The sequence below is a fragment of the Canis lupus genome, chromosome 10 (genome assembly GCF_011100685.1).
Source record: "Canis lupus familiaris isolate Mischka breed German Shepherd chromosome 10, alternate assembly UU_Cfam_GSD_1.0, whole genome shotgun sequence".
Lineage (NCBI taxonomy): Eukaryota > Metazoa > Chordata > Mammalia > Carnivora > Canidae > Canis > Canis lupus.
In genome coordinates, this window is record NC_049231.1 from 61,602,186 (window position 1) to 61,613,665 (window position 11,480).

General features: G+C 41.0%; 1 long non-coding RNA gene across 7 annotated transcripts; it reads left to right on the forward strand.

Moving 5' to 3' along the window:
• Positions 1-303: 303 nt before the first annotated feature.
• On the forward strand, positions 304-10,825 carry LOC102155088. Of its 7 annotated transcripts, none has more exons than XR_005366051.1 (4): positions 304-564; positions 2,063-2,305; positions 2,662-2,896; positions 10,079-10,825. It is a non-coding gene; the product is annotated as an uncharacterized LOC102155088 (long non-coding RNA). The 7 variants fall into 7 exon arrangements; XR_005366050.1 differs by lacking the exon at positions 10,079-10,825 and adding an exon at positions 5,564-5,611; XR_005366049.1 differs by lacking the exon at positions 10,079-10,825 and adding an exon at positions 3,689-4,949.
• Positions 10,826-11,480: the final 655 nt, after the last annotated feature.

Here is an 11,480-nt window from a genome sequence, read left to right on the forward strand (position 1 = left end):
TTGGAAAGGATATTTAACTTACAGGGAATAAATGGAGATTTAAGTACAGGGTATGATCCTAAGCATATCATGGTTAGCCTCAGTTTCCTCACCTGTAAAATAGGGTATCATCTCACTGGCTTGATGGGGAAACAAGGTGTAAAATGGTATGTGTGACTACCAATCTCCAATATCAGGCTCCCCACAATCCTTGCTTCTTAATATCTACACCCTTGTGGAGTCTCTTCCCACAGTGAAACAGAATGCAGTGGTATATGACTTCCAAGGTTAGGTCATAATGGGCATTGCAATATTCACCATCTTCTCTTACATCACTCATTCTGGAAAGATCAGCTGCCATATCATCAAAACACTCAAACACTCCAGTGGAGAAACCCATCTGGGAAGTGATTGAGGCCTCTCCAGAAACCTGTAAGGAAGCCATCTTAGAAGTGGATCCCTCCAGCCTTGGGCAAACCTTCAGATGATGGAAACCCTAGCTGACACCTAACTCCAACTTCATGAAAGACCTTGAGTCAAAACCGCCCAGCTAAACCACTTCTAAATTTCAGATTGACAGAAACTGTAAGCGTTGATATTAACTTATTATTGTTTAAGGCCACTGCATTTTGAGGTAACGTATTATGCTATAACAGTTAACAATAAAAACTATGAAAGTTATGTGTAAATAAAAAGTAGAAAAATAAGTTGGAAAGAGCATCCTCTTTCAATTGTTCATTCAACACCATCCACAGACAGAGCTCTTTGTGCCCAGTTCAGTGCTGGGTCCAGTTAGAATGGAGTGTAAAATACATACCCTGTCCTCCTAGGGCTTACAACACAGCCAGGAAGATAAACTAAACAAATAATCACAATAAAGTATGAAATTGCCGTGTTAAGGAAGTGCAGGATACTTCTGGACCCTGTTCTAAAGGCAGCTAATCTATTCCAAGGGGTCAGTGAAGGCATCCTGAAAATGAAGCTAGGAGGCTGCCAAGATCAACAGGAGAGAGACAAAAAGATGCCTTGTTCCTGCAATCAGCAAATTTGGAACAGATGAGCTTGCCATTGAAAAACTCAGAACTGCCAATACCAATTTCCATTCATTCTTTTAGCCAAAATTTATTGAGTGCCTGCTATGTGGCAGGGACTGTTCTAGGCTCTAGAAGTCCATCAGTGAACAAGAGAGATCAAATTTCTGTCCTCATCATGTTCTTGAAGGAAGTAAGAGCTACACTTAGAGTAGTGATGGACTAATAATGATTTGAATCCAGACTACCTGCTCAAATCCAAACTCCACCTCTCACTGATTCTGTGACCTTGGACAAAATTTTTATACTTTCTGTGCCTCAGTTTCCTCCACTGTAATAACAGCACCTATCTCCTGGATTACAAGAAAATGAATGAGTTAATACGCATCAAACCCTTACAACGATGTCTAGCACATAGTAAAAGCTCAATATATTTCAGCTATTTTTGGTTTCCTTGTGATCATACTTACAAAGCTCAGGACTTCACCATTCTTCACTCACTTTCTCCTGTTCTCAGTTGAAGAAAAGGCGCAAGGTTAAATTTAAAATACATGAGATCCTTACAAAGTAGGTCATTTCTGTTTCAGCATAAGGTTGACATCCTGAGTAATTTATTGCCTGAATAATTCTGAAACACAGAAATGCAAATGTACAAGAGTTCTAACCATGTTGCAGATGGAACAATGCTGCTTATCCAAGAATTCGTTTCATCTGTTAAACAACCCCTAAAACAGGCTCTTTCTGTACAATGCTAAAACAACCTGTTGAGAAATACAAAATTTAGTATGGTATAGTCCCAAAGAAACTGCTTTTAGATTTAAATACAACCTGTAAGAATAGTTTTGCATTTGATCAAATATTGAGAGTGAATACAGACTAATAATAATGTTAGCTTTGAGAACAATAAACTCCAATTTCTTCCTTGTTTCCTTTATCTTGTTCATTTCTCTCCAGACTAGTTTTGAATGGAAAAAGATGCCCAAGAGCAAATGGTTCCCTCAAAACTGTTTCATCGCTGGATATCTTACTAACAATTATTTCATGTGTTTCAGGCCCCAGAGAGTAGCTGGAGCTGGAGCGCTTCGGTGAAGAGCAGACGATCACAAAATCGTAGACACTAAAGATGGAAAAGACCTTTGAGGTCATTTTGTCCACTCTTGTCAACTCAGTCCTGTTCCCTACAGCATATTCTCAGGGGCTTTCAACAGCCAACTTGTAAATGATTCCAGCACCACTGGCCCTGCCACTGTCCCCCTGGAGAGACCACTCCACTATCTAATAGACCTTTCTGTTAGGTAATTTTTTTCTTGATATTCAGCCCAATTTTACCTTCTCTTAGCTTCATCCCATTATTCATTGACATACTCCATTGGACTAGGCTAAGTATCCCTTCCCTTCTTTCAGTGTAGATTCCCTGTCAGATTAATTATGGCATAGCCACATCACAAGGTCCAGCACAGTAGCATTTAGGCAGACAGATCTGGGCGTGAATGCCTCATCTAGAAATTTACAGAAATGAAGCCACTGACTGCAAGGAGATCTTTGCTTTGTTTTTCATTATATACTTCCACAGCTTGCTCAGGGTTGGTATGTTAAGGGCAGCAATGTTTGATACTTTCAGTTTTCCCTAAAATCCTTCTCTTTCTCTCAGTCCCTTTTTCTGGCTCCAGGATGACCAGATGGAGCCTCAAGAATGCTTCCCTTCAGATGTCAGTATACTAAGCCACAGTCTTTTACACCTCAATAATGGATACCAATATCCACTCCAGCCTTTGCCATGGACAGAACAGCCCTACTTTAACTCCCTAGATTGTCTTGGATTTATGAAACCAAGGAGGGGTTCGTTTCAACCAGGTTTTATTCATATTTGCAACTTAAGATGCCAGGTTTGTGTGCTGCTTTGGAGAAAAGCAGTTAACTCTGTGTGTGTGTGCATGTGCGAACATGTGTGTACGTATGTCTTTATAAAATCACTCCATGGATTATGAATTTTGTAATTGTTTTTTTCATCCTGAAAAGTAGTAACTGTTGAATATTTTCTGCCACATGCTAGCTCCTAAAAGAAATTTTGCCACATCCTAAAAGAAAACATTCTCTATTACATTTCAATGCAGAATATGTAGGTATTTACACATATGGAGATATATATATATATATATATATATATATATATATATATATATAAAACTAAAAAAAAATTTCAGGAAACAATATCCTTACCTCACATGCAATGCAATCTATTTGCTATTCTAATCTTTTTCAATTATTTAAAAATGATGGCCTCAACCCATTAAATTGATTTTATAACCCACCAAAAGGTCAACCCCAAAATTTTAAAAACCCTAATGCAGAGGCCCCACCTTCATCTCTGACCCTGTAAAGTAGCTGGTATCCAGGGACTGCTCTGGTCTTTGTACCCATTCTCACTATGTACTTTCTCACTTTGTACACATTCTCACTTTGTACACATTCTCACTATGATCAGTGCCCAGAACCTCAGGAAGCCTTATTTCACTTGGAAACCAGTAACCCTGTTTGGTTGGTTGGTTGATTTTGTTTTAAGTAATCTCCACACCCAAAACAGGGCTCAAACCCAAGACCCTGAGATCAAAAGTCACATTCTCTACTGAGCTAGCCAGGGACCCCAGAAACCAGTAAACTTTTATCAATTGCCATAGGCAGGTTCTGATTCCCTGACCTTGGCTCCCAGAACCAAAGGAGATTAAGAAGTCAACATCACGAAGAATGCCAAGCTGAATCACCGTACCAACTTTCTCCCAAGAAACTCAAAGCCCAAATACACTATGGATCAGGAGTGGTGGCAGCAAATTCAGGGATACAGACAAAAGTCCTTTTGAGATGGATTTTATAACCAAGCTCCAAGATAAAAGCTCCATGGAGTGGTCATGATTTTACCATTTAGTAAAACCTGCCAATAGCAGTATCAACAGACATGCAAAGACACATCTGAAAAAGAACTTTCAGCTAAACAATATCTATGATATAATGATTGAGGTACTCATGGCCCCTTTTTAAATCTTTTCTTCTCAGGACTTTCCCATCCCCTTAAAGTTTATTTATTTCAACTATATAATATGTGAGAACTCAGGGAAATTAAAAGCTTTAAACACATTTCTCATAAACTTTCTTTTTGGTTTTGTAATTTGTTTCATTTACTGGTTCTCCTAAAACGAGGTGAATAATAATTCCCCTATAGAATGATGATTCCCCTTTTCTAAAAGGAAAAGACATGTTCAGTCCCTTATAGCTGCATGGAGTGGAAGGTGCGCATTTCTGTCTCAGACCATCTAAGGATAACCCTGGATCTGGAAGCTGGAGCTCCCTCACCACTGGCAGACAGGTCAATCCCTTTTCACAGCTCTCTGATTTACAGAGGCCAGTGTTACATGGTGGCTTCAACTAAGTAATGAGAATAAAATTAGTCCTATTTTGCAGCTGAAGAAGCCAAAGCTCAGAAAGGCTGAGCTCAAGGCCACAAAACATGGAGGAAGGGAATCTAACCCAGTGCTCTGCATCCAAAGGCCATTCTCCTTTCTCTTCAAAAAGACTCTTTCCTCTAATGCACATGAGTTTGCAAGTTTTAAAATGTGGTAATTCTTATACCTCATATGAAGATTCATCACTTGAACATTTTTTTCTACACAAACACACTTCAAAAACCAAAACTGAAGTCAAGGTTAAAAGGTAATTCGATTAATAGATTTTCATTTTAACCCCAAAATGTATGTTATGTACCTAATGAACTACATGAAGAATACTTGAGAGGAGGCAAGACTCACTTTCTTAAAAACAGCCAAAAATATTTACTTTTCAAAAAATGGATAAGGAATTGACTATATGAAAAAGGGATTCTGGGACGCCCTGGGTGGCTCAGTGGTTGAGCGTCTGCCTTCAGGTTAGGGCATGATCCTGGGGTCCCAGGATCAAGTCCCACATCAGTCTCCCCACAGGGAGCCTGCTTCTCCCTCTGCCTATGTCTCTGTCTCTCTCTTTGTGTGTCTCATGAATAAATCAAATAAAATCTTTTTAAAAATAAAAAGGAATTCTTTGAGAAAGCAAAAACCATCATGTATTTAAAAACATTTATTTGATTTTATTTTTAAATAATTGCCATGCCCTTTAAGACACATTAATAATGCAAAGTGATGCTTACCAATATCTTTGCTCTATCAACTACATAAGAAAATAACAAGAAGCTCATCCAAATTTAAAATTAGGCTATTAGCACTGGTCTCAACATTGTAATAATTAACAGGGCAATTAGGATGGACATAGTTCTCTACCCCCTAGAAGTTTATGATCACAGCCAGAGTCTCTGCATTAACATTGGGAGGCATAACCCCTTGCAGATAGTAAGTGCTCCCTCTGGGCATGAAGTAGTCCTCCCTTCCTTCCAAAAAGAAGCCAAAAGACCTGTGTCTTTCACCTCTGTAAGGCTGCATAAGAGAAACTTCAGTCCAACCTTGATCCTTCTGCTACTACTAACATGTAAATATGTTTATACACTCAAAAAGCTTCCTTAATCATTTCAGCTTCAATGAAAACCTAGAAGAAGAAACAAACTAAGAATATAGAGTGAAGAAGAAAATGAATAGCCAATGAAATCGGAGATGCAATGCATTTATCAGACGTCCCACATGAGAGATTTGGAAGGAATGAAATTCTAGCACAGTCCACACATTCTCTAGCCAAAGATCCTGACTTGAGATTTTTACTATTCCAGGCCTCTCAATCATTTAAAAATTATGTTGACCTCCCTCTTTGAATCTTTTAAGCCTTAGGATATATGTGGGGTAATAAAAAATGTTAATGGATTGGGAGCTTGGTTCTTGTGAAGTAAGATGGTTAACTTCAAGTTAACCTGTCTAGACATGTGAATAAAGTCTTTTAAAAGTAGAAGGCCCGCTAGGGCCAAGATGGGTTTTTCCAGAGCCGTCCTGTAGCTGAACAATTTTCCATGAGCTCAACTCACTTCACAGAACAACTTTAAAAATAAGAAAGAAATAATAAAACTCACCATATGGAAATCTCTGTAGTCTCTCAATTTTCTGCTTCTTCTCTTCTTTGCATCACAGCTTTCCATAGCTAATATGCAAAATATCTGATTATCTGAATCAGCCCAACCTACAAAAGCTAGATTCCCAGGTCACTTTTCTACCTTGACCTACCAAGCCTATAAATGTGTAAACCCACAGGGTTGGTATTACCAGGAGGGCAAGTCAGGACAGCACAATATGCACCACAGGCATCAACAGCTTGACACTAGCAATCAGTACTGTCCTTCACAGAACAACAGGCTCCAACCTTAGGACCCATGCTTTGAGGTCCAGCTCTGTACTTCCCCCACTTATTCTTCCGCATAGTTATCCTGGACCACATAACAACCTGCCCAAATAGCCCTAACTTGTTTCCAGAGTCCTTCATCTCCTGAAGGCAAATTATGTCACCAATGTGCACACTGCTCGGCCTAAGGGGATGGGATATTTGCGGAGGGGGTGGATGTGTGTGGTATGTGGACGTGGAACATGGGAGTGAGGGCTAGGATATCTACCCACAAATGCATGAGTCCCCTCTCAGTGAGGGGGCAGCACTGGAGAATGGGAACAAAAGCCCTACAACTCCCAGAACCCCTACACAAGGACTTGCACCATTGACCCTCAAGACCCCACCCCATGCCAAGGGAATCTGGGAGATACTGTAAGACAGTCATTAAGAAAACACCTTGGAAATGGACAGAAATAAGTGATTAATACCCATGACCTCGGGCCTTAAAATGTATGAGCTGGTATGAAATGGGAAAGAGGATAAAAATAGTAAAGCCAGGAGGGAAAACTATATGTCTAAGAACAAACAAAATTTAAAAAGAAAAAAAAATTAGTGTATTACTTCATATTATAGTCATTTATGTGTACTTAGAAACATCACAATCATGATTTCATATATTTAACATACATATGTATATATAATAAAATATAAAAACTATAAGTCCTACCTAAGGGGACCAGGATCCTGTATGGACTGGATCCCTGGAGAACAGGGGATTAGGGGCAGCAGGAGGCCCAAGGAAGGGCATCACCCATGCCAGAAGCCCACTCTAGCCACAGGGTCTGGAGCTTCTGAAGTCCCCATGAAAGTGCCCAGGAAAGGGAAAGAATCAGCCGAAACATCAGCCAGGCCCAGAAATTCATCTTAACAGTGGAGTTCCCACCAGGATTTAACCATGTTCTGCCTCCTTCTCCCTACCCCTGTGCTAACCCTGGAGGAGTCAATTACAGCAGCCAGCCAGAGGGCAGAGAAACTTACCGAGAGAGAAAATGGGTCTAGGAATCCCCCCAACTTTCCACCCCACCACAAATATACAACCCACAAATGGCCCTCACCCCACAAAAAGAGATGTGACCTTGCTTCAAAACAGGACTCCAGATTATTATGTAAGACCAGTATTTTTTTTTTAAGATTTTATTTATTCATGAGAGACACAGAAAGGCCGAGACACAGGCAGTGGGAGAAGCAGGCTCCCTGCAGGAAGCCCGATGCAGGACTTGATCCCACGTCCCTGGAAGGACAACCTGAGCCAAAGGCAGAGATGCTCAACCACTGAGCCACCCAGGTGCCCAAACACTGGGTATTCAAATGACAGCAAGAGGACAGGTTCTCCAAAGAAACAGAACCAAGAGGATATGTGTGTGTGTGTGTGTGTGTGTGTGTGTGTACACATGTATGTGCATATCTTTATCTATATATACAGATATAGACATAGATAAATATACAGAGACAGATTTATTTTAAGGAATCATGGAGGTTGGCAAGTACAAAATCTGAAGGGTAGGCCATCAGGTTGAAGAACTAGAGAAGAGCTCCTGTTACAGCTCAAGTCCAAAGATAGTCCGCTAACTAAATTCCTTCTTCCCCACGAAAGAGCAGTCTTTTTTCTCTTAAGGCCTTTGATTGATTGGATGAGGCCCAACCACACTATAGAGATAATCTGCTTTACTCTGTCTTCTCATGTAAATGTTAATCTCATCTAAAAAAATACTCAGAGAGGGACACCTGGGTGGCTCAGCAGTTAAGAGTCTACCTTCAGTTCAGGGCAGGCAGGATCCTGGAGTCCCAGGATCCAGTCCCACATCTGGCTCCCCACAGGGAGCTTGCTTTTCCCTCTGCCTATGTCTCTGCCTCTCTCTGTCTCTCATGAATAAATAAATAAAATCCTTTAAAAATAAAATTAAATTAAAATTAAAAAATGAAAATACTCAGAAATTTGTGGCCTAGCCAAGTTGCTACATGAAATTAATCATCATGGAGAAAAATGTTTCATGTTAATGTTGATCATATTTCAGAAAACAGGCCTGCCTGTTTGATGTACACCTTTTAAACACACACACACATATAATTCACTGTGTTTTATGTGCTTAAAATAGTAAATTACACAGATACAGGTTTTGTTTTCATATTTTGTTACTTAACATTAGACAATTAAGTAGTATTTCTACACTAGCAGAAATTAGAATTAGAACATACCTTGTCTTCCCAAAAAGATCATAAGTTTTGTGTAGGGGAAAAAAGTTCCATCTTCTGTGCCTTTGCAGTATCACCTGGGTAACACCACATACGTAGTCTATGTTCAAAGTGTATCTGCTTGCTGCTTAGCCCTCCTTTCTGTAATGGGAATGCCAAGCCTCTATCTAAATCATATACCTGAATTTTTAAGCAATCAAGTTGACACACACGGAGACCCTGGATAGAGAATTTCCCCTTCACTCTGTTTGGAGGCAAAGTCAGGAGTGGAGGAAAGGGGGGAGGGGAGGGCAAGACCGAAAGAGGAGGTATCTATCACATTAACCACTGGGTCTACCCCAGAGTTCTTCTCAAGCACAGTCATGGCAGCTTTATTCATTGATTCACAAACACCTACTAAGCACCTACCATATGGCAATGCCTATCTCTTAAAAGTTATCATCCTTATTCTAAGCAATGCAAAATATATTTAATCCCCTAGAGTCAGGGAATATGGATGGGGGGGGCTGTGGGGTCCCCTCCGGGACACACTCATTTCTCCCCAGGTGAGGGTCAGAGAGAACAGTAGATCAGAAATGATATCATCTGGCTTCCAGTTTCAGCTGTGCCACTGTCTTACTCCGTGATGTCAAATCAGTCATGCTTTTTCCTTCCTCTACTAAACAGGGTGGCCAGTATGACTTAACTATGCATGTACTTGTTACAAAGATCAGTGAAATTAATGCACGTGAACGTGCTTTTTAAAAAAAACAAAAGTGAATACAAATATAAGGTATTTCTAGACTCTGCCTTAGAGATTTTTCCTACTGGCCTCCTTTTAGAAGAAGCCAACAGAGCTAATTGGCAAAAATGTAAGGCAACTGCCACATAGGGTGAGACTGTACCTTTTCATCTGCTTAATACCCCCACCATGGCCCCTCAAGGGGAAGATGCTAGTAAGCTGGCTTTACAGCTGCCTGCTCCCAAATAAGCCATCAGCCTTTGGTACCCATCTCATATTCAACCACTGGAATGTCATGCCTTTGGGGTAAACTGTCCACCAAAGAATCAGCACATTAAGTTATTATTTACAGGCTTTTCTAAGCTAAGTTTATGGATCCCCATTCTAACACCACAGCCAGAATAAAGGGTATAGTCGGAAGACAGCGGAAAGAGGGATCAGGAAAGATTAGTAGAAAACCTTATTTTACTGACTGAGAAACTGAGGCTCAAAGGAATGAAGACAACCACCCGATATGACACAGCTAATCAGCAACAGGACTGCGGCAAGCTCTGATAGCCAAGCCATTCTCTTTGGTACTGGGTGAACTCCTTGCTGACAAGTTCCCTGAGCCAGAAGAATTAGGAAAAAGACTTCATTACGAGAAATCTACTAAACCAATGAGCTCTATGTAACACTTTGCCAAATTCTGGGTACACAACAGACATTTGTAAGTGCTTTTTGATTAATTATTAATAAAACTTTATTGCAGGGCACTAGTGTTATTTTTCCAATGCTTTCACACTTATAATCTCATTTTTATCTGCAGAGCTGATAGTGCTGGTGTCGTCCAAATCAAGAACAGGAAACTAAGGCTCGGAAGGGTTACACGCTGTTCCAAAGTAGGCACAGAGTCTCCCTGGAAGCCAGGTGTCCTGACTCGCTGCCAGTGGTCTGCCACGGCCTGGACTCAGCACCACCACAGGAGCCAGAAGAGTTAATGCGGGTGCTGCCGCCACCACAGCAGCAGCGGCAACAGCAGCAGATGGCTCCTTGCCAGCCCGTGGAAGCCACTCCGAATTCTCAGGAACTTTTCTCCACCCTCCTGGCGAGGGAGGGGGCAGGCAAACCCTGGCTTTTATGAGCTCAGCTTATATGGGGGAAACCCTGGGCTTGCCAACATGTCCAGTGCTCCCACACAGCCCAGCCTCTACCTTCAGGATCCTGGGGATCCACCTTCTGAGGTCCAGTTCTAGTGTGACGCACAGTAATTTCTTGTTGGGTCATCTAAAGTCTTTTGATGAAATTAATGCCTTTTTCAGGGTGCACATTCATGCGTACACACACACACACACACACACACACACACACACACTTTTTACCTATTTTGAAATTAATTATTTACATATGACTTTTTTTTCCCACTTAACTCCTAGACACCAGTGTCAGAACCTTTCACCTTGTCTTTATTTTTGCACGTATAGTACCCATCCTGAGTAACACGGAAATTTGACAAGTATTTGTTAAAATGAAATTAGGGTGACTGCAATACCCCTTAGGAGGTTTAAACATTAAACTGTGAACTCTTCAATCGACTTTGCTAGTCCTGGGTCTTTTGTGAGACAGGTGCTCTGGGACAGCAGGGGCCCCAGTCTCCTGAGGGTATGAAACAACAAGAGAAAGGAGGCTCTGGCTGAGAACAAATCCCAGAACAGACAAGGAAGTCCCAACAACAGAATCTCAGATACCAGAACTGAGCTGCATTTTATTGCAGGTCCCTTCAAGTCCATTTGAAGAGCAAACATGTTCAAATATTAGGATTCAAGACAGAGAAGTTGCAAAACCTATATCAACCAAGCTTATGGGAGACAATTGAGGCAATGAGTGCTAGGGTGGCTCCTACAATGTGTGCCCAGGTCTCACCAACCCTTCCAACAAGTGTGGGTTCAAGGAATAGATCTGGCTGTTACCCAAGACAGAAATGACTGGTATTGCCTAGATGAACTGTTCATGGCTTCTCCAGGGATAACTGGGGGTGCTTGTTTTCCTTCCTACCTCCAGGTCAGCTTTCCCAAAAGGAGTGTAAGAATGTGCCTCTACTGAGTTGAGGCTCAGTGTTCATCCATTGGGACATCAGCTCCATGGAGTCTAATAGCATTACTCAATAATGAATGAGAAAGTGGAAGAAGGAATTTCTTTATGCAACATACAGAAATAAGACTGAGCTGTGA